Raw genomic sequence first — 27,630 nt, 5'->3', positions numbered from 1 at the left:
TGAAAATAAGGAACGAACGTAGTCTTAGCACATTCACAACTTGATGAAACATCTGTTACCTTTCTTTCTTTACTAATGAAATTCTCTTCTGGACAAATAGAAGACAATGAAAAGTATAATGTTTCATATAAAATTCACAGTTCAGATGACCTGACACTAGAAGATAAATAAATTATAAGAAAATTGGCAAATTGGTTGAGGAAAATGAAAACTTTGGATCTTTACCGTTTAGTGGAAATTGATCTTGGAAAAAGTCTGTCATAGCCTTTCTGAAATCATGGGAATGCATCCAGAAAAACATAACTTGATTCAAATTATCGGTTATGAATTCTCCATTGAATAGATATAGCAGAAAACTTAATACTTTATATTAAAATGTTTTTCAAATGGAGAAAGGAAGTGTAGAAACTTTTTTATATTTTAATGTGAAAGACAAAGTATTTTGTTACTATTATGACATATTTCAGTCAGCTTTCACAATCAGCTTTGGCCAGGGAAAACCACTTGTGCCTGGAAATACTTAGGTTCTTGAGTAAAAGGATATAAAATGTTACTTGCACAAAAAAAAAAAATAAATAAAATAAGATAAGATAAAAACAAGCAAACAAAAACCTCAGCATATACAAATACTAGAATTTTGAAAAGGTCTCAAACATGAGCGATCAATAGTAACCAACAAAGGAACCAATAAATAGGTAAAAACACAGATACAGAATATTCCTGTGATATTCTTTGTTTTTTGCTGTGATAGTCTTAACAGAATAGTGGTAGATATTCCATATTTAGCCAAACCCTGTGGGACAACAATGGTGCGATAGTCATAGAAAACGATGGAAATTTTCCATAATGGTAGGAAAAAAACTTTCAAACTTGATGACAAAATGGCCAAGCACATAAGATGGATAAAAACTAATTTTGAAATCACATAAAAACAGAGAATTTAAAGTACTTTTTAAAATAAAAAATACACATACAATTTTAAAAATTAATTTAACTAAATTATATCAGGAGAAATTGTATTAAACAACTCACATTTATCATATTGTGGAACTATCAGGAGATAAAAGTTAAGGAAGTCAAAATTAATGAATATCTTATTGGTTTTAACCCATTGTAAAAGGTTGAACTACAAAAATAACTGAATTTTTGGCACTGATTTAAAATAATAATGAGGGTAAGGTCATGATAATTGGTAAGGAACAAGCATCTTTTTTCTGTGAGCCATAGACAATGTATCATTTGACTTTCTTATTAAGTGATATGTTCTCAGTTTTGTCGATAAGTGACAGCATCTTTGAAACATTTCAATGATTATGTAAGAGGTGTATCTAGCCAAAGATGAGACATCTTGATTTTTAAAAATGTCATATCTGCCACCAGAACTACGTTGGGACACTCACAGGGAATGCTGAGCAAATGCTGTTAAAGCAGTAAAAGTTAATTTACACAAGATAACGAGATGCACTAGAATTGTACAAGAAATAACATAATCTTTAGTGAAGGGAATTGTGATCTTTGACAGAAAATTATTTTTAAATTTGTTCTGTCCCTAGTTATTTGTTGTGAACTGTTGCTTGCTGTTAATAATGTTAGCCAAAGTTTGCAGGAGCTCCAAAAATGAGAATTGATACGAGTTTGGCTAGTCTGTCTTTTTCTCTAAATTGAAATAAGCTGTATGTGAAGTATGTAATAAATGTGGCATTCCTGTAAAAATACAAGAAAGCCAGAACAAGTATACAGAAATATTCATGTCATTTTATAGGAGAATATTTACACACAAATAATTCCCAAACTAATTTCTATTGAGTCAATATTGGGGTTATTAATGATCAAGGGGGCACGTCAATGAAAGAGAGGTTTGAATAAATCACAGAACATACTGCTATTTTTGGGTCTTCCTTATAATATTCCAGCCTTGAAATTTTTGGAAAAAAGAACTTAAATATTTTATGACTCTAGATATTGTTTTGAGAGAAGGTGAAATTACAATATAAGTGATAGTGATTTATATGGTAAAGTTAGATTATTTTATAATATTTTCTATGATAATTTACATAAGACCCCATCAAACAATTTGAGCTATGTATGTAAAATCCATTGCCAATTTCTGGATGTGAATAGTACCACAATAACTTTTTTGACAATTTCAGTTGCTACTGCCTAAACAGCAAGTTTTCTCCATATTAAAATCAATTTAAAAATAAAAGTACAATGACTTAACAAAGGTTGAATAATTTGGTATTACTATCATCAAAACTAAAAAATTCTGTTTATAATATAATTAGTAACTTTGCTAAAATGAAGACAAATAAATTTTATGTAATAAATATGTCATAATGTATGAATGGTACATGCTTTTATTACTCATCCACACATCAGCCAAACAACAGAACTCCCAGATAGTACAAAAAATTAAAGATCAATCAACTTTTAAGTTTGCTGATACTCAGTCATGCAAAAACGTGTTTTATGAATCTCATGTTAAGTGTTACTACCACAATAAAATTAAAAAAAATTAAAAGTACAATAAAAGTCCGGTATTCAATTTTGTTTCAAGGTAGAAGAACAGAACATATTTTATTGTGTTTAACAGTTTGTTAACTTGTTTATAACTTTTAAATATTTTGACACATTGTTCTCCATTTGTATATATTTTTGCCCTAGGCCCACAAATTTAGGGGTGGTTCTGATTGAACGTATGCTAATTTTATAATTAGTGGTAATGGGAACTACTGTTCATTAAGTGCTTGTTATGTGCTGGGCACTGAGCTAGTTACTTTTTATATGGTAGCTGTAGAACATGGAGGCTTAGAGAGGGAAGTAACTTACCCAAACACTGTCAAAACTGAATCAAAGCAGCATTTACTGTTCCCATTCTGATCTGGAACTAGCGGGTAAGGTCTGGCAGCACACCAGGGTTTTACAAAAGCAAGGCTTTTTCTGGTAAATAACTACCTCTCTACTCCAATGCACACTGCCTGAAATTCTGCCATGATGCACTGATTCCTGGTGGTTTTGAAATCCTTTCCAGTCTCCAAAAGAAACCAAAGGAAATGCAAGTTCTTCTGGTGGTATAGATGATAGTATGTGAAGTCACTAGTATTTCTCATATTTTTTCCACCAAACTAACCTTGATGACCAAGAGTGAATTCTTAAGCCCAGGAGGTCTGAGGACTCAGCTCCAAACATTCTGATGAATTTCTTTCAAGTCTTATGCTGTTTCTTTAAAATCATACATATATTTCTACCTCTCTCTCTCTCTCTTTCTGTATATATATTTGAAAATGTGGAGGAAAAACATAAAAATGATACTTCAGAAGAGATATCATGTTACCCTTAAGGTTCCAAGAACTTAGAGTTCAAGGACTGGTCCTCTGGTGTTAAAGAGGGAGCCTTAAACTGCTACTAGTGGCTGCTTCAGTGGGGTTATTGATGCTTAGCTGAGATCAAGGCCCTACAGAAAAAGAGGAAGCTGGATTAACCACTTCCCAGTTTAGTTCAGGACCTGCCCCGTTTGTCTTCTATTTTCCTCCTCTTCCTTGGTCATTTCTGACTATTTCGAAGGGAGGCAAACTCCCTGTCATTAGAAGTGTGTCAGCAAACTGAACAACTGCTTGCTTGGAGAATATGGGGGTTAGGGCATCAAGCAATAAATGGAGGAAACTTTCTCACTTGATGGCTTATGATCTTTCTGAATTTTCTCCATCCTCAGCAGCAGTAATTTCAAGAAAAACTTACTCTATTCAATAAATATTTATTCAGCACTTTGTAAGTGCCAGATCCTATGCTGGACAGTGGTGGACAGGATGATTTTCTTGAAACTTGGTTTGGTAGGGAGAGATACAAACAAGCAGGTGTCTATAATATAGCCTAAGGTCTCTAGCAGGAAAAGCACAGAAGTTATGGAAGCTCAGAAGAGGGGCACCAAACAGGGGAGATGGATCCTGGTACATTTCCAGGAAGAGGTGATGTCTAAACTGATGTTTGGGAAATGAAGTTGCTCAGGTCCTTCCGCAAGCCTCTGGAGTTGGGTTTAATTTCAGCTTGTTTCAGGTCCCTTCTCTGCCCTACTACATTTTGTTCATGCGGACTTTTTAATTATCTATTGTAATCATGGGGGTGGTTACAATAATACAATAATACAACATGCGGTCCACTCGTTTTACAAAACTACGTCAGACTCCAGGTTTTTGGCATCAAAGTTACTGGGCAGATTCTAAACTCAAGATTGGCAGCTGTTTAACCCAGGGGGAGGGAGGGGTGTGAGTCATGCTGCATTTGCCTCCTGGGCTGTGAACACAAAGGAAAGAAAATACTGTTAAGGGAAGAAGCAGGTTTGCTTCTTTTGGTCCTCATGCAGTACACAGCAGAGCCAATAATCTGGTCTGCAAAATTGCCAGCTAACAAAAACAACCCTGTTGAAGTGGCTAAATGAATACATGCTTTTTAACTTACTCCAATCTCATCGCTAAGAGCTGCACAGTTACTCCTGGATAGAAGTTTCACTAATGCAGGGATGTTGACTGGCCACTGCATCAAATATTTATTAAGTCACAGATGGGAATCTACAAAGAGTTTGCAGAGAGGTTTAGTGTCTTTTCTTTGGTTCTAGGGGATGCACTTCCACAATGCAAAACGCAGGTCCACATATGCACATCTTAAAGCTTATGTTTGTGGTCGCTGAACCATTTTAAACAGGTTAAATGGAGCCTGGTTTAGAGAAATCACTTCTTTCCCCTTAAATCAAAAGTAGTACACTTTCACTGTCAACATTTGTGGAAAGTACCTTTGCACTAAAAGAGGAGAACTCATCCAGATGTACTGTACCAGTCTTTTAAACAAAAATTCAATCATGCTGTAACTAGTGTTCTGTACTTTTCACTCTTCTGCTTTTCTCTGTTAACAGTGGGTTCTTAACATCGTTACACAACATCGAATGTTTTTATGTATTCACACAATATTCTAGTGTATCAACGTGCCCTGAGTTACCCAATCTCTTGGATATTTAGGTTTTATCTAGCTTTTTACTACTATAGGTGATGTTTTTGATAAGCATCCTTATAATTAATTATTTGTGCCCAGTGATGATATTTTCTCAGGCAAATGAATAGAAAAGGAATTGCTCAGTGAGAGTTAGCATGACCATAGCAGTTCATATTTCCACGGGCAGAGTCAGGAGAGGGTGTGGCATCGTCATTTGTAATGGGCTGTCACTTGCCCATCTCAGGTGAGATGGTCTGTAAGGTCACTGAGAGCTACTTATTAGTCTAGGAGTTTGGGGGTTGGTTGGTTTGTATATTCCTTTGTTTTTGTAACAGCCTCCTTGAAACTTGAACTTTTTTCCTCTTTAATTTAACAGCTATCTTATTTCACTAATCTCCTGTCTTTATTTAGTTACACTGGAGAGAAAGAAGGATCTCTTCAATGATAAACAGAAGCGCCTGGGTTCAATAAGGATTTATGGCTGGCTGTTTTGCACTCCTAGAGACCACAGTTATAATGCTGGGTCTATCAGTACCTTTTTCCTCTTACAATACAAGGCGAGCAGTTTCCTGCAATTGAAGTCTCCTAGAATGGAGGTGCAGTGATATATAGGGAAAAAAAAATAGAAGACAGGGTGGTTAAGATCACCATCTATTCGTCTTGCCAAGTAAAGATACTGGGCCAATCCAATAAACAATGGTCATCTACTTTCATCAATCAAGTAATCACTAAAGAAGGAGCATTTATTTATTTATTTACTTACTTTTCAATTACAGATTACTTTCAATATTATTTTGTATCAGTTTCAGGAGGGCAGCATCATGGTTAGACAATCATGTACTTTACAAAGTGTTCCCCCCAATATTTCCAGTACCCACTTGGCATTGTACATAGTTATTACAGTAGTTTTGACGCTATTTCCTCTGCTGTACTTTACATCCCTGTGACTATTTTGTAACTGCCAATTTGTACTTTTTAATCCCTTCATCTTAAAGATTGAGCATTTTAGCACACATGCACTTGCACCACCACCCCCAAAAAAAAGGAAAAGAAAAGAAGATAATTCCAGGAAAAAAGGTCATTCTTACCTAAAGAAAAAAAAATTGCATTCTTGTACTGATATACCCATTGTCCTTATTTTTTTTTTTTCTGACAAAGGATTTGGAAACATTTTGGACTGGCATCTGTCTGGGGCCCTGACTTGAGAACTGCTGCCCGACTCAGGCTCGTGACCACATCTTCCACACGCAGCAGGACCTGACCTAGGCCTGGTCCCACCTGGGCAAGAGAGAAGAACCTTCTACCCCCTCCAGGAGTTCCTTCCTGCTTGCTTGGCCCACACAGTGCTCCCAGGTGGCAGCTGTTTGGGCACTGTTTTCATGATATGCACATACCAGCAAACCACCCATATTATTATTTATTTAGTGTTTGTTCTAAATCAACATTTTTTTCTTCAAAAATAAATTTATTTCAAAGGAAAACTTAGTATCTCCAACATAAATGAAAAAACAATATCGCTTGTCATAAAAAGCAAAACAATGTTATTAGATTGTAGATGTAGTTTACCTGCTAAAGGTTCTGAGACCAACCTTCCTTGACTGAGAGAGAAAGAGAGAGAAAGGTGTTAACAAGTGAAAGGTGTTAAAGATATACTTGCGAGCACAAAAGAATTGAAGGACAATTGAACTGGAAATAAACCTCTCACTGGTTGAGGTCATTTATTCTGATGCTATCTCTGTGTGCTACTGCCTGGAGAATGGGGGAGGGGTGGTGTCCCACAGTTTGGAAGGTTCCAGTAAAGAGGAAAGAGAACAGAACTTGGCCACTTGCTGATTATAAATGCTCTGGCAAATCACGTCCCCTCTTGTTAAAACCTCAGCTTCCCCAGCTGTGAACTGAGATGATAATAATTTCTATCTAATTGGGTATAGTGTGAGGAACAAAGGAGAATATGTAAAGCATTTTGTAGTCTCTAAAATGCCATTCACATCCTGAAGGCTTATCCTTGCTTGAGGGATATTTCTGTTTCTGAGTATCACATCTTTTCTTCCCCGGGCCCAGAATATATTTCCACACCAAACATCTCACTAGAACTTAAAATAAATAAGTGGATTAAAAATGAATTAATGGATCCCATATCACGTGGGGTAGATCTGGTAGGACTTAACTAAGCAGTCTTAAGAATTCTAATTATTTGATTAATGACCATAATTATCAGGAGGACAGGAAGGAAGCATGTCTGGTTTGGTTACTTCTATGTCCCTTTTAGTTAGTTCCGGGCGGGGCACACCAGAGATGCTCAATAAATACTGAGTAAATAAATGAATGAGTGAATAAATGAATGGCTAAATGAATGAAATGACATCCCTATATAAGACTTTGGTCTTTGCAGTCGATATCTGTGGCTTTTTGACAACTGGTACTGTATTAATCATGTTGTTAATTTCCTATTCTTTATGATGCTTTGACATGTTGGGGGCTTTGTGGACTTGGGGTAGGACTGCCTTTTCCAGGGGTAGCTAATTCCTAGAAACAGCAAATAAGTTGCCTTCGTGCACACCTTTAATATGTAAACTGATCCTGAGTACATACCCCTAGCCCCATCCACCTCCTTTTGTCAGGCTCCTACAGTCCTGGACACTATGTGCTTGCCCTAGTCACCCCAGGGCCAGGTACCAGACTGCTCGGGACGATCTCTATATCCCAGAGACCACTGACATTATTCAAATCAGTCATACTATCCAATCCTAAGCCTGCCCAGCTCTGCAGGCTTCCTTGCCCATTCTTTCCCATGAAAACAACAATAAAGGCTTTCACCCATGCTTTTTCCTCTGTCCCCTGGTGCTTCCCCAGGTGGCCCTGTATGGTGTGGCATGTCCTCTCCTCTTGAGATCTGTGGGTAACAGATCCCAATGGCTGTTGTCTCCTGATGTATTGACCTGGCCATACCTGATAAAAACAAAATCCTAGCTACATTTTAAACAAGCATCAGCCCAGAGAATGCACACTGACTCCAATCTCAGTTCATGATGAAAGGGGACTTGTTCTCACCTCAGGGAGAATACAGCCCAGGTCTAAGCCAATCAACTTAACACATCACCATCACCTCAGATGATGGACATGGGACTACTTGAAAGTTGCAATGAGTCTTTTGATGGGACAAACACTCTTGATTCTTTTCTTGCTGGATTAGAAACTGAGAAGCTTTTAGGCCTGGAGCTCTGCAGCCATTTTGCTAGCCAGAGGCAAAAGAAAAAAAGAAAAAAAGCCTCTTGACATGGAGCCAACCAGAGAAAGTAACTTCCAAGTGATAGGAGGAGTGAAGTCATTCCTGGTGGCATCAGTTGAGCCAACTCTACTCCCAGACTTTCCAGTTACCTGTGTTTATGCCAATTTAGATTGAGCCAATTTGGCTTATTACAAATAAAAGAATCCTAACCTATGGGGTCTCCTTTCCCCTTTTCTTGATGCCCCAAACCACTTTGGGAGTATTTAAAGCTGCAATTTGAATTAATTCAGTTCTATACTTAGTATGTGCCAGGTACTGTGCTGGGTCCTAGTGAAACAACATCTAATGAAAGGCATGAAGAGCTCCAGTGCATATGGGAAGACAGACATGCAAACAACCAAGGAAGAGCAGAAAAACAGTTTTCACAGAGGTTCAGGCAAAGGCTGTGGGGCAGGGAAGGAGCAATTGAATGTGCCTAGAGAGTCTTCCTCTTCAGTCCTGTATTAGTTATGGCCTTGACTCAGCTGATCCCGCAGGGTGTCTCTCCTATTTCAAGGAGCATCAATGATATCGAGTACTAGCATTTAATGAGGGCTCCCTGTATCTCTGTGCCCATGCTTACTCCATGCTCTTAGCTCCTTTATAGGGCAAATAGTATCAATCCCGTGATAGAAATGAAGATTCCTCTATTCGCTGGCTTAGGGAGGATAAACACTGCTACTCAACTCCACAGCAGAACCTGAATGCCAGTGCATTATGTCTGCCTCTGAAGGCCACGCACTTCATTGCTAAGCCACTCCCCACTATTTGGCGAGTGCTCCTTGTTTGCCAGACTCCACCCCATAATTGTAAAAGGGGAAGGAGTTTTCCTAAAGCATTTTACAACAGAATTTGCTATAGGATTCTTTTAGCATATAGTACCTGGAAAACAGTGGTCAACTTTGAACACATGAGCTATTTTGAGGATCACAGCTAGTGAGCAAGATGAAGGCACTTGTGACTGTGTGCATCCTTGCTCAAGATCCTGAACTCTCATTTGAGATGTCTTCACCTGGAGGGCCTCAGAGAGATGAAGCAGCCAGATGCAGCATTACGTAGAAAAGAACCTCCTGGGTCCCCAGGTCAGCATTGCCTGCAGTCGGAAGGGGCTAGGCAGGATCTCTGACTGACACTAGTCCATGGATCATGCCTTTGCTTCCAGCAGAGTGTGTGGGACTTCTGAGAATTTCATCATGCCTGATGGAGGCACCAGAGGCAGCCTGAGCCCCAGGCATATCGGCCTCCTTGGCAGATTTCCTTTTTAAGCTTCATGTTGGCTTGTCAACCTCATCATCCCATACCAGTTAAACAAACAATTTATTAGACTGGCAGCCCCTCTGGATGCTACAACTTTTATTTAAGGGACTGTTGGCTTTTCCATTTTCAACTACCTTTTAATGATTTTTCTTTCCAGAGGAAAACGGTGTATCTCCCAGCTTGGGGATGAAATGTAATTATTATATGGATATGGACATGTAGTTTGTGTGCTAGCTATGAATATTTATAGGTTCTCAGACATATCACATCAAATCTGTGTGAGGAAATAAGTATTTCACTTTACAAACAAAGCTGAATTTCCAGTCAAGATGGCGGCATAGGCATACATGGCTCCCCTCCTCACACAACCACATCAAAATTACAACTAACACTCAGTTAGTTGTCAGAAACTCAGAACTGTCAGAAACTGAGTTGAATGGAAGTCTGACAACTACAAAATTAAAGAAACCACATCCATCCAGACTGGTAGGAGGGGCAGAGATGTGGAACAGGCTGGTCCTACATCCACGTGTGGTAGATAATAATTCAGGTGGGATATCTCAGGAGCAAGGAGTTCCAGCCCCACACCAGGCACCCCAGCCCAGGAATCCAGTGCCAGAAAGATAAGTCTCCACAACTTCTGGCTGCAAAAACCAGTATGGATTGAGTTGGTAGAAGAAACATGTGGAGTCCCAAGCAGTTCCTTTTGAAGAACCCCCACACAGACTCACCTACTCAGGCTCACTCCTTCTGAGCTCCAGCACCAGGACAGCAGCTTGAAAGGCACCAGTGACATACAGGGAGGAACTGAAGTGTCTGGCATCAAGGTGATAACTGGGGGACAGCTTTCTCCCAGTCAGAAAGGTAGGCAGAGGCCACTGTCCCTTTTCTGAACCCTCCTCCCACCGAGCCACAGGGATAGCAGGCCAGTGCCATATCTGAGACTCCATCAACCTGATTAACACTGTCTGACCCACCTTGGAGATCTCCTGAGACACCATCCCACCCACCTTATGGGTCCACCTTAGTGATTTTTCCATATGAATGGCTAGTTTTGGCTCATGCTTCACAAAACTTCCTAAATCCCCTCAAACGAGCAACAGTTGGCCTCAGTGAGCACCCAGCCCCCCATAGCTCTTGCTAAGTGGTCCCAGGCCTGGCACAAGAAGCAGCCAGCCTAGATTCACAGCTTGGCCTCACCTGGGAATCTCCAAGCCCAGCACAAGTAGCAGCCATCTCAGATTGATTTATAGCTCATGCAGGGTGGCCCTAGGCAGAACACAGGTAGGGGCTGACCTTGGCCTGCATCACCTTGGAAACTCCAGAGCCTGCATACCCAGTGGACAGCTACAGACCACAGCAGAGCACCACCAACCTGCCCCTGCACAGCTGATCCTCCACAGAGAGCAGAGGTTGGTGGTCATTGGTCACAACCAGTCCTTGCAGGTGACTAGCCTGGGTAAATTCCTCCCATTGACCTGCCAACAGCAACCAAGGCTCAACAACAAGAGGGCGGTGTACTTAGCCCACATGGAGGGCACACCTGGAGTACTCAGCTTGGGTGATAGGGGAAGCTATGCCACGGGACCCTACAAGACACCTACCACATTAGGTCATGCTACGAAGCCAGGGAGTCATAAAAGCTCTACCTAATACATAGAAACAAACACAGAGAGACAGCCAAAATGAGGAGACAAAGATCATGGCCCAAATGAAAGAACAGATCAAAATTCCAAAAAAAGAACTACAAAAAATGGAGATAAGCTATCTATCAGGTGCAGAGTTCAAAACACTGGTTATAAGGATGCTCAAGGAGCTTAGTAAGGACCTCAGAAGCATAAAAATATCCAGTCAGAAACAAAAGATACACTAATTGAAACAAAGAACACTTTATAGGGAAACAACAATAGAGTAGATGAAGCAAGAATCAAATCAATGATTTAAAACACAAGGGAGCAAAAAACAGCCAATCAGAACAAGAAGAAAAAAGAATCCAAAAGAAAACTAGGATAGTGCAAGCAGGCTCTGGGAAAACTTCAAGAGGTCCAACATTCACAACATAGGGGTGCCAGAAGGAGAAGAGAAAGACCAAGAAATTGAAAATCTATTTCAAAAAATAATGAAAGGAAAATTCCCTAATTTGGTGAAGGGAATAGACATGCAAGTCCAGGAAGCACAGAGAATCCCAAACAAGATGGACACAAAGAGGCCCACTCCAAGACACATCATAATAAAAATGCCAAGGTTAAAGATAAAGAGAGAATCTTAAAAGTGACAAGAGAAAAGAAGTTACCTACAGGAGAGTTCCCATAAGACTGTCAGCTGATTTTTTCAAAAGAATCTTTGCAGGCTAGAAGGGACTGACAAGAAGTATTCAAAGTCATGAAAAGCAAGGACCTATAGCCAAGCCCTACCTAGCAAAGCTATCATTTAGAATTGAAGGGCAGATAAAGAGTTTCCCAGACAAGAAAAAGCTAAAGGAGTTCATCATCACCAAACCATTATTATATGAAATGTTAAAGGGACTTATTTAAGAAAAGGAAGAAAATCAAAACTATGACCATTTTAGGCAATAAATACATCTCTACAAACAATTGAATCTAAAAAGGAAACTAAGCAAACGAGAAGAACAGAGACAGAATCACGGATACAGAGAGCATTTTGAGGGTTGCCAGATGGGAGAGGAGTTTAGAGGAATGGGTGAAGAGGTGAAGGGATTAAGAAGTACTAATAGGGCCATGGCTGGTATGGCTCAGTGGATTGAATGCTGGCCTGTGAACCAAAGGGTCATAGGTTTGATTCCCAGTCAGGGCACATGCCTGGGTTGCAAGCCAGATCCCCAGCAGGGGGTGTGCAAAAGGCAACCACACATTGATTTTTCTCTCCCTCTCTTTCTCCCTCCCTTCCTCTCTGCATAAAAATAAAATAAATAAAAATCTTTTTTAAAAAAGGACCAATAGGTAGTTACAGAATAGCCATGGGGATGTAAAGTACAGTGTAGGAAATGGAGTAGCCAAAGAATGTATTCATATGACCCAAAGGACATGAACAATGGTGTGGGGACTGGTGGGGGTGGGGGTGGTGTTGGTTGGAGGAGAGCAAAGAGGGAAAAATTGCTACAACTGTAATAGCATAATCAGTAAAATATAATTTAAAAAATACCAAAGCTGAATGGGATGCTTTTAAATCATTAGTTTTTATTATAAATGAATACATTTATATTAAATTTGGATTAGAATTAGATATAATTCACACACTACATAATTAGATAACTTGCTTTCTTCCCTTAATAGTGTTTCTCAAAGATAGTGTTTTTCAAAGCGTTTTTCAAAGATTTTGAATAGTGAAGATTTTGAACACGTAATAGTGTTTTTCAAAGATTTTGAAATAGATGTGAATAGACACATTTGATTTTGTAACACATTACTGCCTCCTTTATTTCAAAATTACTATTTTAGGTTTCTTGACAACGAAGAATGATGTTTTGTTCTAGCACTTTTTCAATTATTGGCCAGGAAAACTGGGATTTTACTGCCTTGTGTTTTATTCATTCATTTTTAATTATTTTTTACTTTTTTTAGTTTTTATTTTTAGAGAGGGGTAGGGAGGGAGAATGGGAGAAAGAAACACTGATGTGAGAGAGACATTAGTTGGCTGCCTTCCATAGGTGCCCCGACTGAGGACCAAATGTAAACCCAGGCGTGTGTGTGCCCTGACTGGGAATCGAACCAGCGACCTCTCAGTTTGTGGGCCTTCACCCAACCCACTGAGCCACCCCAGCTGCGGCTGTTTTATTTTTTTAATTCATTCATCTCCTTGGAGTTCGGTTTTTATTGCTGCAATATCCTCACTTAATAGTTCATTTGTCATAAAAAAAAATACAAGTCTTACTAATTGCCATTTGCCAGTGCTTACTCTGTTCACTGAGCTTACATCGTGCTTTGTTCAAATGTCAGAACAAACCTAGGAGGCAGATTCTACTTTTTCTCTCTCTTTATAGCTGAGGATTCTAAAGTTCAGAAGTTTCAAGATATCTTGCCCAAGAAATCTTACTCGTAAGAAAAAGAACTGGATTATCAACTGAATCTGAAGTTGCTGCACTTACCTTGCCCATTGATTCTTTTGTCCCAGAAACACATACTGAGTGAGCTCCTTCTAGGTACCAGACACTGGAGATACACTGAGGAAGAAGACAGACAATACCCCTGTTCTCAAGGAGCTTGCGTCCCCCCAGCTTTCTGATCAAGCCTGTGACATCAATCTGGACTCCCACCCACAGAGGTGATGGAAGGTCCCTGTCTTTGGCATACCTGGATTCCTGGGCTGGTTTGAATCCACTTCTGAGCATTTCTCAGTTTGGGCCTGGGATTTATTTCAGTGTCTACTTCAGTGTTTGCGTCCGTCATTATAAGTTCTTAATAGATCCATGCCATTGTTTGACATTTAGACCTCCAAAAGAGAAAGGGGGAGAGTTGCTTTTGATAGAAAACACTTCATGGAAATATCCCTCTATAAGTGTACCTGCTTTGATTTTGCTAAATTTGTTCCCCTTCATCCTTCACTTGCAAGTGCCTGACATAATTCTGAGGATGAAGTAGGAGAAAGGGACATCTCACACCCCACACAAGCCTGCCCATTCTTTCTGAGGGCCAGGGCTACACTCCCTCTGGCCAGGTGCCCCTGCTTCTGGAGGCTGCCACCTTCCTAACAGCTGGAATCTGGCTTGCTTCCCACTCCTGCGTGTCTCCAAAAAACAACAGGGAGGATGAAAAGAGAGTTGTGGCATTTCAGCCCTTTGCCAGCAGATTTACAGCACCTGCCTCTTGATCAGCAAAAAGTTGGGGGTAAGGGGAGGATGAAAGAGACCTGTCAGCCCCACCCACTCTCTCTTGTCTTTGTCAAAACTGCTTCTTCAGCCTCCAAAGCATTTGGAGCTTTCTCACAGCAGGAAACTAAAATGCTTTTTTTTTCCAGACACAATAGCTTAGGTCCTCCCCAAGCAGTGGGACCTGTCCATCGTCCACTGGAATCTTTCATCTTCATTTACATTCCCTCCTTTCAGACCCCCCTCAATAATTGATGAAGTCCTGAGGGGCACATTGGTGGCATCTGTGAAGTTGGATCGGGGTGGGAAGGACAAGGAAGAGGTAGGTGGGGTCCCTGCCTCAGTGGTGGCTTCTATTCTCCATTTCCCCCCCTCCTTCCCCCACGCCCAACACTGTCTGTGTGAGAGGTCAGGTTCTCCAGACACAGAGGCTAAGATGGGAATTCATGTGCAGGTGATTTATGAAGGTAATGCCCTCAGAGGAAACCTGTAAATGGTGGGGGGTCATAGAAGAGGGAGAGAAGGAAGACAGGGCAGGAGAAGGAGCAGGGAAGACATGGGGTTAGGAAAAGCCTGGCCTACACCTGATCCCCCTGCTGGCTCTGCAGGATAAATTGCATCTCAGAGGTGGCCTGCGCAGGCAAAGAAGGTTGGCTGGTCTGCGACCCTCAGCAGTCAGCTAGATGCCATGCCATGCCCACTCCTGGGGAGGGGTGCAACCTCCTAGGCATCTCCCACCAAGAGGCTCTCTGCAACCCAGGATACACCTTGCAAGAAGAATACAAGTATGTGAACCAGTAGCAGCCAACATCTGCAGCAGCTGGAAGAAGAAGTTCTCATGTTCTAAGAACTGATACAAGGTCAGAGATGAGTTGGGGAATGTGGCGTGTCCCAGATGATGCTGAGCCTTGTAGCTCAGGGGAAGGAGCCTCAATTTAATTTTCCCACAGTTGGAAACCTTACTCCAAGCATTTGGATATGTAAATGAAATATAATCTCTATTTCATTGCATGGATCCATTTTTGAACTGTTCCCAAGTCCAGCAGAAACTTGACTTTTCAATATTTGTGTTTCAGTCACAGAAAATGCCAGGAGGATTTGATCCTTTTCCTCCCCAGGATGGCCTGTGGGGGATGGGACGCTTACACACGAATCCTATGGTGGCCAGAGGAGGTCCTCAGATCTATACTAACGTGTGAATAAGGAACAGCACAAGGCAGCATTTGACTAAGTGATTCACTCAACAAATAATTATGGAAGGCTTAGAGAGTGAGAACAGGCTTATTTAATCCTCAACACTGCCCGCCCCCCAAGGAGGCATAATCAATCCATTTCACAGATGATGAAACTGAGGCAGAGAAGTAAGTAATTTACCCAAGATCACAGAGCTAGTAAATGGTTGATGTTGGTTTGACTCCAAAGCACACACTTGTATACGAGTGTTATCAGCCAATTAATAGCTACCTACTGAGTGTCAACTATGTACCAAGAGACTATTCTGAGCTCAGGGCTGGTTTCAGATTGTGATTTCAATGTGCAGAGGCTAGAAGTTTAAGTGTGTGCCTCGAGAGCTGGGAGGCACACTGGGCATTAAAGCAACACAGAACAGCAAGATTCCGAAGGTGGGCGACAGCATGGCTTAGAAGCACGGCTTTGGAGCCTGACAGATGTGGTGCAAATGCTAGCTCCACCACTTCACTGGCTGTGTGCCTATGGGCAAGTTCAGTTTACATCCCCTCGCCTCAGTTTCCTTATCTGACAATGGAAGAGAAAATCTACTTTTTAAGGCCACTGAGAGCATCAAATGAATGGATGTACGTGAAGTGCTTTGTTAGTACCTAACACAGAGCTGATGCTTTGAAATGATAGCTGCTATTGTGACATTGGATAGACCTGGGCATAAATGATGCTGAGCATCACGGATTGCAGCATCGCAGTGTTTCTTGACCCCATGAAAACTTATATAATCATTTTGTTAAACAAGAACATCTCATGGAATATAATCATAAAGTAATTTAATTTTGACCCTCTCTCTATGGGGTGTCCAAACTTTTGGCATCTCGGGCCACACTGGAAGAAGAAGGGTTGTCTTGGGCCACACATTAAATACATTGTGACATGTAATCACAAAAAAATCTCACATTTTAATAAATTTGCGATTTTGTTTTGGGCCACATTCACAGCCATCATGGGCCGTGGGTTGGACACCCCTGACAAATCTTCACTGTGGGAAGAGTTCTGCCACTGGATAAAAATTTAGGCAGATCTCCTGACTTCTCTGTTTACTCTCAAGACACTTTTATTCACCCTAATTCATAAAACATTGTCTCAGTTGGGTAATTAAGATGCACCATCACTCTGTAATGATATATCTAAATCTGATATGACAAAGTTAAATGTTCACTGCCCCTGCCCCCTTAGACATGAAGTTGGAAAATGGAATGTAATTGACCTCTATAAGTATTTCTAATTCTCCACCCCCAACCCAAACTCCTGCAGGGCTGGGTGGGCTGAGGAAGAAGAGGTGACAAGAGCAGTAAAATCCTCAACAATGCTAATGCTAGACTTAGCAGAAGTGTGAGGCTGACTTTTTTTTTTAATAGAGACAGAGGAAGGGAGGGAGAAAGAGAGGAGAGAAACGTCAATGTGTGAGAGAAACATTGATTGGTTGCCTCTCCCACACACCCCAACTGGGGAACAAACCCACAACCCAAGCATGTGCTCTGATCAGGAATTGAACCGGCACACTTTTGCTTTGTGGGATCATGCCCAATCAACTGAGCCACATGGATCAGGATCTGACTCTTTGAGAGGCTTTCTCTGGTTCTTTGGAGATGCCCATCAATGCTGATTGCTCCTTCAGTTTCCCTGACATGAATGAATGAATTTCTGTGCTGGCTGATGGCTCACGGCTCCACCTGTAGCCCCTGAGAATTTTTGATTCCACTTCAGGTTTTTTCCTGCCAAGGTCCCCTCACCTCCTCTGCTGATTCTCTTGGGCAGAATCGAAGGTGGCTCCACGCCCATATTCTCTTACACATGGTTCACATCTGATCATGGCAAACACTCATGTATCCTTTGCTTCATTCAACTCTAGAAGAGCAATTATTTCCCAAGCTGCAGCTTGCCCTTGAGCACCAGACGCCACTCCAGCCAACCACACACTCCTTAGATTTCTCAGACACAGCTTACACCAGTCTGCTGTACACCAGAGACAGCCAAGGACTCATTTTAAGCTCTTCGAGTGGTCTCCTTGGAGCATTTTCCCTTGGGCTTAGAGTAAAATACAGCCCCACCTCTTCCCTTGGGGTAAAGAAATCCTCTTCAAAAATCTCTAATCTCCAGCTAATGGCTCTCGTATACCCTTGAGGTGAGTGAGGGGTTTCTCAGCCACCTACTTTGAAAATGCTTGTATCTTGTTCCAGCACCTCACTTTAGAATGTGCCTCAGCCAAAACCTCCCCTTTAATGTTCTATTACACTTGCAACTCAGTGCATGAGCTAATGACTCATTCTCCCTTGGGGTGGGTGGGAAGGCACCCTAAACAGCCATTACAAGCCCCTGGTTCTTCTCCTAACCTCAGCCCAGTTTCTCCAGGTGACCTTGAAGCAGCCCCTTCATCGCTCCAGGTCTCAGCTTCTCCTCTCAGTGAAATGGAAATCAAATCTCTGTTCTTGCCCTCTCCCCAGGGAGGTATTGTGAGGAATAATCAGGCAATGCCTATAAAGTGCTTTCAGTACTTCGGGGAAAGACGTTGGCTAAATACCAAATGATAATAATAACATGGTCATCATCGCACACATTATTATTCATGGGTTGAGAAGAGAAAGTGGTTGCTGATGGTGTCTTTGCTCTGTGGAAAGGAGGACTCCAGGCCCCAGGATGTTCTATCAATAAGTCAAAGCCAATAAACACAGTGCACTGGAAGTGGAAGTTATCTAGCCATAAAGGCTGAGTGTGCATGCCCATTTGTATTTGAAATGACAACAACCAACTCCATTTCTCATTTTTTATATTTATAGTTAGTGCTCAGAGCACCTAGAATTGAGGGGAAATTGCATTCCTTTTCTGGGAGATGGGGGAGCAAATGGATTAATTTTGTTAACATCTGAGATGTTTTACCATCTACCCCTCTCTTCTTAGCATACTTAAAAAAAATATTTTCCTTACCTCTACCCTTCATTCCACTCCTTTCTACTCAGCACTCAGGGTGTCCGCCTAGAAGGAGATGAGGAGCAGAGAGGGATATTGGTGAGCCACGTGGTAAACCAGTTTCAGAGTTTGGGCAAAGGGAGGAAGGTTGTCCTTCCCCTAAAACTCTGCTTCAAATTCATTCATTCCTTTGTTCATCAAAACAAGTGTCACACTGTGTCAAGCTTGGGCTAGGTGCCAGAGTGAAACCTAGAACAAGAGGCAACCCCTGCCAAAATTTCCGTCTCTGAAAATCCTGCCAATCTCTCTTGAAGGCCTGTGGGATAAAACTATTCAGAACATCAAATCTCTCTCCAGCAGGTTGATAAAGTATTCCCTGCAGAAGCCTCTGCCTTTAATGATGCCTAAGTGTACACTTCTGGTTCCAGAGGGAAGTTTTTTCATCACTCCCCAAATGAGCAGCGAAGTTCAGGAATTCACAAAATTGTTCCTGCATGCTACTCATCTTAAAGTACGTGGCCGTAAATGATATGGATTTCAAGAGTGAAGACAAGGTTTCAGTCCAAGACTACTGCTTACCACCTAAATTTCTCTGAGCCTCAGTTTCTTCACAGGTAATTTGAGGGGGGAAATGGTTGTTCAGTATACTTCCCAAAGGTGCTATGAGGTCAAATAAGGCCATGAAAGTAACCATTAACTGAGAAGTTCTGTTCCAGTGGAAGCTATTGATACTGACGTGTTGCCCACATTATGCTACTCTGCTGGGTGAACTAGTGTGACCATGCAGAAATGTCATTTCTGTAAAATGACATTTTCTCCTTTCCTTTTGATTCAAATTGGCCTCACCCTGCACTCTGACCCACCTGCCTCCTTCTCCCTGGCATGGCCACTCCCTCAATCATGAAGCCCCTAGGACAGTGAGGTTCCAATCAGCATCAGATAACCTCAGGAACAAAGCCTCTGGTCTGCTGACTCCAGAGACAGTTTCATTCCTGCTACAGAAAACATCTAGGCCTCAGCTGTGTGTCAGCTCCAGGCCCAGGAAAGTGGTGACACCAGATGAGGTGACACCATGGCTCACCTCAGGAACAGATGTGCACTGATCAGCTACCCTAGTGAGGGCCAATCAGTAGAGACCATGGCCCTGACCAGGACTTTGACTCCCTTGGTCACCATGATCAATGATTTCCGCCCATCTAGCCCACCCCCCGGAAGCCATGGGGAGCCAGGTCTTTGAGCGTTGGCTCACCTGTCTCCAGGCATGAACCAGTCCCTAAACATAAACCCTTACTTTCTTTGCTACAAGCTCCTGTTTGTGTCTTATTGGGCTCTGATGCACTCAGGCAAATGGACCCCTTTAGTTGGGTAATGCTGCCTTTAGTTGGGTAATGCTGCCCCCTGAACTCTGTAGCTGAGATCTGAGCTCTAAGCCCACCTGTCTGGGTACTGGAGGACTTGCTGTTTTCTGTTTTGAAATCTGTGGGCACTGGGTTGTGGGGATGGGGCAGGGGGTCACAGGAAGCCAGCTTGGTTATCTTTTGTATTTTCAAACTTTATACAGATCACAGTTTTATGGTTATAAAAGTAATATACTGGGTTTTTGCAAAAAAAAATCAGACTGTAGAGAAAGCTATGAAGAAGAAATTAAAAACATAATACAGGTGGCCACTCTAAGGAGGGTGTGATCAATCTTAGAATTTTCTTATCGTGTGAACAAGATAGGAAATCTTGTTAAATCGATTGAACAAGAATCCAGATCTGAAAGATACCCTGAGACAGGAAGATGGCGGTGAGATAGGTGGGAGTGGAGTCCACTTCCCCTCAACACCAGTGAAACACCTAGCTGATCTGAGGAGCAGAGCGAACAGCCAACGGTATTCCAGCATATATGAAGATCGGAGACCAAAGATAGAGGACATTGAAAGCTCTGACGGTAAGAAGAGTGCTTAAGGACAATAAGGTCCCTGGGACCAGCGCGGGGACCAGGATGGCTGAAGCCCGGCCCGGGCCGAGCGTCTGCTGCAGGATTCTTGGGAGAGAGCCAGGCTGGGCTGTGTGAGCAGCCAGGTGCTTGTTTGGACCAGGGGGGCTTGAATAGGAAGAATTTCTCAAAAAGAAAAAGAAAATAGAGGCACTCAGCGGCTAGTTAGAGAACTCTCCGCAGCAGCCTCGGCCTCTGGCGCCCCTCCCCCCCTCAGCCCCTGGACTGTGAACATGGGATAAGCAGCCCCTGCGCTCTCCTGAAGCCCGGTTGTGCGCACCCAGATTAGCGGACTGGGGGCCCACACCTGAAACCCCAGCTGGCCGCCCACACCTGAAACCTCGGGTGGGTGCGCACTGGGAGCAGAGGCTAGCTGCCCCACACACAGGCCCAAGGCATCAGACCTACCAGCAGCATGACTAAGGCCCAAAGCGGCGGACCCACCCACGCCGAACCACTCAGGCCCAGAGGGGCGGACCACCCGGGCCGAGCTCCACCCAGGCCCAAAGCAGCAGATCGGCTGATCAATGGCCTGGCTGCCTGTGAGCCACCACACCTAAAAGCACCGGTTCTGAACAACTCCTACCTAGCCCCTGCGCACAGAGCCCTGCAGGGCCTGCTGACTCTCTAGGACTAAGGCAGAACACCCACCAGAGGGGAGCTGCAGGGTTAGGGGAGACTGCATTCCCTGGAAAGACTCCACCCAGTAGGGGGCTGAACTACCCCATAACAGCACTGACAGTCCCTAGCATCTAAGACAGCAAAGAGCAAGAAGGGGGAGTGTGAGTTGCCCCTAACGGGTGCAACTCAAGGACAGCACAACTGGTGAACTAAAGGCCTAGGGGTGAGCAGAAGGACCCTGAGGAACTGGACTAGAGGCTGAACAACAGCGAAGAGTGTGGCTCAGGAAGGGAGAAAAGTGAAACCAACCCTTCCAACCACCCCCTCCCAGTTCCACAGACAGGAAGACCAGCAGAACTAAACTGACCAGTTTAAAGCCAGCAGAAGACTTTTTTCTTTTTCTTTCCTCCTTTCCCCCTGAATTCCTTCTTCCTTCCTATCCTTCTTTCTTTTTTTATTCCTTCTTCATTCCATCCTTTACCTTTCCTATTCCTTCTTCCTGCCTTCTTTTATTTATTCTTTTGTTTTAATTTTTGTTAAAATTCCTTCTTATCTTGCCTCCGATCTTTCTTTATTCCTTCTTCCTTCCTTCCTTTCCTTTTCTATTCCCCTTTTCCCTCCTTCCCTTCTTTTTTTTTTCTTCTCTCCCCCCCCCCCCCACCTTTTCTCTTTTTCCCACAGGTGAGACAATAAAACCCGGAGTGCTGAAAAGGCCGGAGTTAGACCGTGTTACACCCATAAACGTCAGCTCAAGACCAGTGAGCACAGGAGATTAAGGAGACAGCACCACTGAATCCCATTGGCATTCTACCATAGAAGTTCATACCATAAACCCAGGGAGTCAGAACAGATCAATTTAAGAAGCAGAGGCTAACAAGAAGAGTCTCACAAACAATGGGAAGACAAAGAAACAATCCCCAAATGAAAGGAAAGGAGGAAGCCTCAGAAAGAATGCTAACTGAAAAAGAGGCAAGTCAACTATCAGATACTGAGTTCAAAGCAGTGGTTATCAGGAAGCTCACTGAGCTCACTGAGCTCACAGAGAACTACCAGAAACTACAGGGAAACTACAATGAACTCACTGCAAACTATATCAACATGAAAAATGAAATAGAAACTATCAACAAGGGCCAAGAGGAAAGGAAGAATACAATTTCTGAATTGAAGAACACAGTAGAAGGAATGAAAAGCAGACTTGATGAAGCAGAGGATCGGATCAGCGAGCTTGAGGACAAAGTAGAAAAGAACACCCAGAAAGAGCAAGAAAAGGAAAAGAGGCTCAGAAAGAATGAAGAGGCAATAAGGGAAATGCAGGACAACATGAAACGTAACAATATCCGTATAATAGGAATACCAGAAGGAGAAGAAGAAGAGCAAGGGATAGAAAACCTGTTTGAAAAAGTAATGATGGAAAATTTCCCTAATCTGAGGAGAGAAAAAGTCACCCAAATCCAGGGAACACAGAGAGTCCCAACCAAGAGGAACCCAAAGAGGCCCACTGCAAGACACATCATAATTAAAATGGCAAAATTCCAAGACAAAGAGAGGATCTTAAAGGCAGCAAGGGAGAAACAGGAAGTAACATACAAGGGAGCCCCAATAAGGTTAGCAACTGACTTCTCAATGGAAACGCTCCAAGCCAGAAGAGAATGGCAAAAAATATTCCAAGTAATGAGAACCAGAGGCCTGCAACCCAGACTACTTAACCCAGCAAGGCTCTCAATCAAGATAGAAGGCCAAAGAAAGACTTTCCCAGACAAAAGAAGTCTAAAAGAATACACTTCCACCAAACCAGCTCTGCAAGAGATGCTAAAGGGACTGCTTTAAGGAAAGGAAAGAAAAGAGAAAGAGAGAGGAACACAGGTAGGAAAAAATGGCAATGCATAACTACCTATCGATAATAACCTTAAACGTAAATGGATTAAATGCTCCAATCAAAAGACATAGAATAGCGGAATGGATAAGAAAACATGACCCACACATATGCTGCCTACAAGAGACCCATCTCAGGAAAAAAGACTTACACAGACTGAAAGTGAAGGGCTGGAAACAAATTTTCCAAGCAAATGGACAGGAAAAAAAGCAGGGGTAGCAATACTCATATCAGACAAAATAGACTTCCAAAGAAGGGCCATAAAGAGAGACCCAGAAGGTCACTTCCTAATACTCAAAGGAAGAATCCATCAAGAAGACATAAACATTGTAAATATATATGCACCCAATATAGGAGCACTCAAATACATAAAGAAAATCTTGGAGGACTTCAAGAAAGATATTGACAGCAACACAATTATAGTAGAGGACTTCAATACCCCACTGCCAAAAATGAACAGGTCTTCCAAACAAAATATCAAGAAGGATATTGTGTCACGTAACAATACCCTAGATGAAATGGACTCAACAGATATAGAGAGAGCTTTTCATCCCAAAGAAGCAAAATACACATTCTTTTCAAGTGTACATGGAACATTTTGAAAGATCGACCACATGATAGGACACAAAGCAAGCCTCAACAAATTCAAGAAAATTGAAATCATATCAAGCATTTTCTCCGACCACAAGGGACTGAAACTACAAACCAACCCCAAAGGAAAAAACCTGAAACACTCAAAATCATGGAGATTGAATAGCATGCTATTAAACAATGAATGGGTCAAGAACGAGATTAGGGAAGAAATCAAAAACTGTCTGGAAACAAATGAAAACGAACTCACAACAACCCAAAACCTATGGGACACAGCAAAGGCAGTCCTGAGAGGGACATTCATAGCAATACAGGCCTACCTTAAAAAGATAGAAACATTTCAAACAAACAACCTAACCCTACGCCTACAAGAACTCGAGGAACAACAACGAAGACACCCTAGAGCAAGTAGAAGGAAGGAAATAACCAAGATCAGAGCAGAGTTAAATGACATAGAGACTAAAAGCACAATTCTAAGGATCAATGAATCCAGGAGCTGGTTCTTTGAAAAGATAAACAAAATTGACAAGCCTTTAAGTAGGCTCATCAAGAAAAAAAGAGAGAGGATCCAACTAAACACAATTAGAAATGAAAGAGGAGAGATTACAACTGATACCACAGAAATACAAAGGAGTGTAAGAAATTACTACGAAGAAATGTATTCCAAGAAATTTGAAAACCTAGGTGAAATGGACACACTTCTAGAAAAATATAATCTTCCATAACTGAATGAAGAAGAAGTAGAAAACCTGAACAGACCAATAACAGCAGACGAAATCGAAGCAGTCATCCAAAAACTCCCAACACACAAAAGCCCTGGACCAGATGGTTTCACAGGAGAATTCTACAAAGCATTTAAGGAAGAGCTAACCCCTATCCTTCACAGACTATTCGGAAAAATCCAAACTGATGGAAGACTCCCAAACTCCTTTTTTGAAACCAGCATCATCCTAATCCCAAAACGAGATAAAGACACAACGAAGAAAGAAAACTTCAGGCCAATATCGCTGATGAACATAGACGCTAAAATTCTCAACAAAATATTGGCAAACCGCATCCAGCAATACATTAAAAAGATCATACACCATGATCAAGTGGGATTCATCCCAGGGATGCAAGGATGGTACAATATTCGCAAATCAATAAACATAATACATCACATCAACAACAGCAAAGACAAAAATCACATGATCATATCAATAGATGCAGAAAAAGCATTTGATAAGATACAGCACCCATTTCTGATTAAAAACACTCATCAAAGTGGGAATAGAGGGAGCATTCGTCAACATAATAAAGGCCATATATGAGAGACCTACAGCCAACATCATACTCAATGGACAGAACCTTAGAGCTTTCCCACTAAGATCAGGAAGAAGACAAGGATGCCCTCTCTCACCACTCCTATTCAACATAGTACTGGAAGTCCTAGCCACAGCAAACAGACAAGAACAAGAAATCAAAGGCATCCAAATTGGAAAGGAGGAAATGAAACTGTCACTGTTTGCAGACGACATGATAGTGTACATGGAAAACCCTATAGACTCCACAAAAAAACTACTCGACCTAATAAATGAATTTGGCAAAACAGCTGGATACAAAGTCAATACTCAGAAATCAAAGGCATTCCTGCATACCAACAACGAAACTGCAGAAACAGAAATCAGGAAAAAAAACATCCTATTTGACATAGCAACAAGAAAAATAAAGTACCTAGGAATAAACCTAACCAAGGAGGTAAAAGACCTGTACTCAGAAAACTACACAACACTGAAGAAAGAAATTAAGGAAGACACAAACAAATGGAAGCATGTACCATGCTCATGGATTGGGCAAATTAACATCATCAAAATGGCCATACTACCCAAAGCAATTTATAGATTCAATGCAATCCCTATTAGAGTACCCATGACATATTTCACAGATATAGAACAAACATTTCAGAAATTTATATGGAACCATAAACGACCCCAAATAGCTGCAGCAATTTTGAGAAAGAAGAACAAAGCAGGAGGGATCACAATACCTGATATCAAACTGTATTACAAGTCCACTGTAATCAAAACAGCCTGGTACTGGCATAAAAACAGGCACATAGACCAATGGAACAGAAGAGAGAGCCTAGAAATAAACTCAAGTCTTTACGGTCAATTAATATTTGACAAAGGAGGCAGCAGCATAAAATGGAGCAAAAACAGCCTCTTCAACAGATGGTGTAGGGAGATCTGGACAGCTACGTGCAAAAAAATGAAACTCGATCACCAACTTATGCCATACACAAAAATAAACTCAAGATGGATAAAAGACTTAAATATAAGTTATAATACCATAAAAATCCTAGAGGAAAACATTGGCAGGAAAATCTCAGACATTCCATGCAGCAACATCATCACAGACATGTCCCCAAAGCAAGGGACATAAAGGAAAGAATAAACAAATGGGACCTCATCAAAATAAAAAGCTTCTGCATGGCTAAAGAAAACAGCACCAAATTACAAAGAGAACCAACAGTATGGGAAAACATATTTGCCAATGATACCTCAGACAAGGGCCTGATCTCCAAAATATATAAAGAACTCACACAAGTGCACTCCAGGAAGACAAACAACCCAATTAAAAAATGGGCAAAGGACTTGAACAGACACTTCTCCAAGGAAGACATACAGAGGGCCCAGGGACATATGAAAAGATGCTCAGCCTCACTAGCCATCAGAGAGATGCAAATTAAAACCACAATGAGGTACCATCTCACACCAGTCAGAGTGGCCAACATAAACAAATCCACAAACAAATGTTGGAGAGGATGCGGAGAAAAGGGAGACCTAGTGCACTGTTGGTGGGAATGAAGACTGGTGAGGCCACTGTGGAAAACAGTATGGAATTTCCTCAGAAAACTAAAAATGGAACTGCCCTTTGACCCAGCAATTCCGCTGCTGGGATTATACCCTAAGAACTCTGAAACATCAATCCAAAAGACCCTGTGCACCCCAATGTTCATAGCAGCACAATTTACAGTAGCCAAGTACTGGAAGCAACCTAAGTGCCCATCAGCAAATGAGTGGATCCAAAAACCATGGTATATTTACACAATGGAATTCTACACAGCAGAGAGAAAGAAGGAGCTTATACCCTTTGCATTGGTATGGATGGAACTGGAGAGCATTATGTTAAGTGAAATAAGCCAGACAGTGAGGGACAAATACCATATGATCTGACCTTTAACTGGAACATAATAAATAGAAGAAAAAAGCAAACAAAATATAACCAGAGACAATGAAGTTAAGAACAATCTAACAATGGGGAGGGGGGAATGGGGAGGGGACAGTGAGGAGAGGGGATTACAGGAACTACTATAAAGGACACATGGACAAAATCAAGGGGGACAGTGGAGGTGGGGGAGGGAGGGAGGTTCAGCTGGGGTCGGGTGGAGGGATAGGGAGAAAAGGCACACAACTGTACTTGAATAACAATACAAAATTAAAATTAAAAAAAATACGATCTTAGATCTATGAATTTCAAGGGCATAGCCTTTCAAACTTTTTGCTGTGCCTTCCTTCACACAAATATTTTTTCCCAAAGATGGGGCCTTTTTATGTATTGTTTTGCAACCTGCCTTTTGACTTGAAGATATATCATGGACAGCTTTTCATCTGCCTTCATTTAAAAGGCTCAGAACAATTTGGAACTCTTGCTGAGACAGAGTGTTCTCTTTGAGCTCTCCCAGCATCCCTTAGGGTCCCTTTAATGGGGTACAGTCATTTTTAGTGGCCACAAAGAACAAGAAATTTCCCCCAGCTCAAAGCAATCCAGACTGGGTACATTTTCAAGTCTTGCTTGCTCAGTTCCAAGACATTGACATCTTGTCACTCTCCCCGCCCCCCTTTTTCAATTTCAAGTTGAAGTTTGACGTTAAATTAAAAATGTTGCCAGAGGCTGCCTGCAGGGCCCTCAGGCTAAAACAGTGGCAACATCTGCCAGGGGAGACCCACAGGTCCTTCTCCAGACCACGGCAATGCACAGCTGGCATCAGAGCCCGCCAAGGAGTAGAGAAACATGCGCATGAAGGGAAATTCAAGTAT

The 27,630-nt window shown here is 41.8% G+C and overlaps 1 long non-coding RNA gene across 1 annotated transcript in view; it reads right to left on the bottom strand.

The window, feature by feature from the left end:
• LOC123478144 (uncharacterized) overlaps positions 1–27,630 on the bottom strand; it is a 78,895-nt gene that overhangs the window by 15,667 nt on the left and 35,598 nt on the right. The window contains exons 2-3 of the long non-coding RNA XR_006653276.3: positions 18,504–18,551; positions 13,819–13,957 (exon numbers count right to left, since the gene is read on the bottom strand). This is a non-coding gene — a long non-coding RNA (uncharacterized lncRNA). The remainder of the gene's footprint in view (positions 1–13,818; positions 13,958–18,503; positions 18,552–27,630) is intronic.

Source organism: Desmodus rotundus, chromosome 10 (genome assembly GCF_022682495.2).
Source record: "Desmodus rotundus isolate HL8 chromosome 10, HLdesRot8A.1, whole genome shotgun sequence".
NCBI lineage: Eukaryota > Metazoa > Chordata > Mammalia > Chiroptera > Phyllostomidae > Desmodus > Desmodus rotundus.
The sequence above is the reverse complement of the archived record's forward strand: the minus strand, read 5'-3'. Positions and strand labels throughout refer to the sequence as shown.